Genomic DNA, 3531 nt, shown 5'->3' with positions numbered 1-3531 from the left:
CTCAGCCTCCTGAGCAGCTGGGATTAGAGGCATGCACCACCATGTCCAGCTACTTTTGTATTTTTAGTAGAGATGGGGTTTCTCCATGTTGGTCAGGCTGGTGTTGGACTCCTGACCTCAGGTGATCCACCCACCTCAGCCGCCAAGCTGAGTGCAGTGGTGCAATCTGCCACCTCGGCCTCCCAAAGTGCTAGGATTACAGGCATGAGCCACCGTGCGCAGCTGAAGGAAGTATTTTCTAAGGTTCTGGTGATTTGTGCTAGCCATATTAGACGTGCAGATAACTTTTAAATTGTTTATGTCAGCAGAGAAGCATAGTGACATTAAGACATGTACGCTCATTACCCATTATATTATTTTTGTACCTTGGTCTGGCTCTAAAATCTTGCTGCTCTCACTTTCTCCCAATCCACAGTTCTTCCCACGACTATAAACATCAAGGCACACAGGAGTTGTTAGGGACAAACTTCCCCAAGAAAGCTGCTTGGTGCTGCCCACCCTTCCCCCCAAGTCTCTCTGCATTTCTAAGCCCTTGTCTAGGTGCCGCGGTGAAGCCAGCAGACTTCACTTATCAGACCTTGCTGCAATAAGCAAACCCCGATTACAAACCATCTGGACCGCACAGGGCGAAGTCGTGGGAAGCATAAGCTATGTACACCCTCCTGTAATAAACGTCACAAGGTGATATGTGGCAAAATTAACCAGCAAACAACCCCAGGATGTGGCTGTACCAAAGAGCTCCCTCAAACTCCCCTCCCCAATATAAACCCCTCATTCTGTAAGCTTGGGGCTGCCTCCTCTGTCTGTGGTGGAGCAGCCGGCAGGTTAATAAACTTCCTTGCCTGACCTTAAGTCTCTCTCTCATCCTTTCTCTCGGCTAACCTTACAAGAGTCACACTTCCAATAGTTCCTACCTTTTAAGTGTTTGTGCAACAACCATGAAGAGAAAGTGAGAGAACAACAGAATCAGCTTTATGTAATTGAAACATAAATCCAATAATATAAGGAATGGACATTAAGCTGTGATAAGTTGAGAAAATGGAATTCTTGACTTTCAACTTTGTGAAGCTTTCAACTTCAACACTAAGAAGCAGCCAGACTAGTGTAGTTGATGTATCCCAGAGGAGGAAAGAAAGACAGGGTGCTTCCCAGCCATTCTTGGCTGAGTGTACCATGGTTGCCTCAGCGAGGAATGTTGATGATTAATACCTGAACCACAGTGAAGTTATATATGCATATGATTGTAAACTGCCACATAAATGTATGCATACATGTTAATTATAAACTTATCCCAAAGAGAAGATTCACTCTTTTTTTTTTTGAGATGGAGTCTCGCTGTTGCCCAGGCTGGAGTGCAGTGGCCGATCTCAGCTCACTGCAAGTTCCGCCTCCCGGGTTTAAGCCACTCTCCTGCCTCAGCCTCCCAAGTAGCTGGGACTACAGGCGCCCGCCACCTTGCCCGGCTAGTTTTTTGTATTTTTTAGTAGAGACAGGGTTTCACCGTGTCAGCCAAGATGGTCTCGATCTGCTGACCTCGTGATCCGCCCGTCTCGGCCTCCCAAAGTGCTGGGATTACAGGCTTGAGCCACCGCGCCCGGCCAAGATTCACTCTTTTATTTATTCTTTGTGATCTTTATGAATTCTCAGGTAATATAATCTTTTCAAGGTACTACTAAGGAAAGGAACTTGAACTGGGTCAAATCAATATTTACATTAAGATAAAACCAAATCATTTATGCAGTCCCATGAGCACATGCTACACACATACATACTACACACAGAAAGTATGACCAAAGATTGATGTTTGGTCAATGTACATAAAAATTAATGAGCCTGTTACCCTGATGGGGATGATTTTCTGTACATGTCCTTTAGCCCCAGGTAGCCAGCATCTAATCTCTTATGTAACAGTGAGCACCAAGACAAGATGAAGTAATCATATGCTAACAGATCCAGAAATACCAGCCCTACAGGTGCACAACCCAATAAAACTAGGCTGTTAGAAAGGTTAGAAGGTCATGTTAGATGCAGATGCTGATTAAAGGAAATCCTTTGGTACTAAAAACCAATCTTTAAAAGACGGCAGCATCACTGAAGATTTTTGGTACTGTTCTCTTGATTTCCTGCATTTTCTTCTTCTTCTCTTATTTTCTGTCCCCTCTCAGTCTGCCTTTTTTAAATCTTCTTTTCCTCTTCTTTATTATGATAATGATGTATAAGTGACAGAATTAAACATAGAGGACACAAGAAGCAGTCTTGTCTTCTAAGGGCTTAGTAAGTAGTGGAGAACTTGAACACTAAGAAGACAGCAATTTAAGCATAGTTTCCTTCCCTCCAACTAGTGACTCCAATCTTTAATCAAAAGACAGCTAAGACCTGTGGATTTATGAATAAATATAAGGCTGTGGGCTTTCAATGAGTCCTAGAGGAAAGGGTACCAGGATCCCCCACCAAAGCCTACAACATACACCATCACTGGAAATCAGGGCAAGAACAAACCAATAAATCCAGGGAAAACTTGGCTCTCTAAGATCTTACGGATCCTAAGGGTAAAGGTTGATTTCACCCTCACATTAATATGTGACTTCTGGTTCTAAAAAGACAAAAGGAACTGAATGGTGGCCCTTGTTCTCCCTACCTCTGAGAGGATTTACGAAGAGCAGGGAGCAGGATGTCTTCCTCCCAGCTTCAGTAGAAGACTGAAGCTTATCTCCGCACAATGAGTTCAAACATGAGACCACTTTGCCTTCCATCACATCTATTGTAGTAGGACGAGCAGCAGACAAAACCCCTAAGACACCGAGTTGAGGAAGGAAAGGGCTTTATTCAGCTGGGAGTGTCAGCAGACGTACATCTCAAAAAACCAAGCTCCCCAAATGAGCAATTCCTGTCCCTTTTAAGGGCTTACAACTCTAAAGGGGTCTGAGTGAGAAGGTCGTGATCGATTGAGCAAGCAGAGCGTATGTGACTGGGGGCTACATGCACCAGGAATCAGAACAGAACAGAACAGTACAGGGATTTTCACGATGCTTTTCCATACTATGTCTGGAATCTGTAGATAACACAAGCAGTTAAGTCAGGAGTTGATTTTTAACTACTAGGTCCAGGGCGTGGTGCCGGGCTGTCTGCCTGTGGATTTCATTTCTGCCTTTTAGTTTTTACTTCTTTTTTCTTTGGAGGCAGAAATTAGGCATAAGACAATATGAGGGTGGTCTCCTCCCTTACTATGACTCCTGCTTCTCAGGATACTCCACAACAAATCCTGAGCCCGACTGAGTCAACAAAGGAAAAAAACAATATATTAATATCTGAAGGAAAAAAAAAAGAAATAAAAGATTTTCCAACTTAAAATTCCTTACATCAGTGAAGGGGTGGCCTGCCCCTCCACACCTGTGGGTGCTTCTCACTAGGTGGAACGAGAGACTTGAGAAAAGAAATAAAGACACAGAGACAAAGTATAGAGAAAGAAAAGCGAGGCCCCAGGGGGCCAGTGCTGTGCTTCCAGAGGACCCACACTGGCACCGGTCTCTG

This window comes from Colobus angolensis, unplaced genomic scaffold (genome assembly GCF_000951035.1).
Source record: "Colobus angolensis palliatus isolate OR3802 unplaced genomic scaffold, Cang.pa_1.0 Scaffold190, whole genome shotgun sequence".
Lineage (NCBI taxonomy): Eukaryota > Metazoa > Chordata > Mammalia > Primates > Cercopithecidae > Colobus > Colobus angolensis.
Note: the sequence above shows the minus strand (reverse complement) of the source record.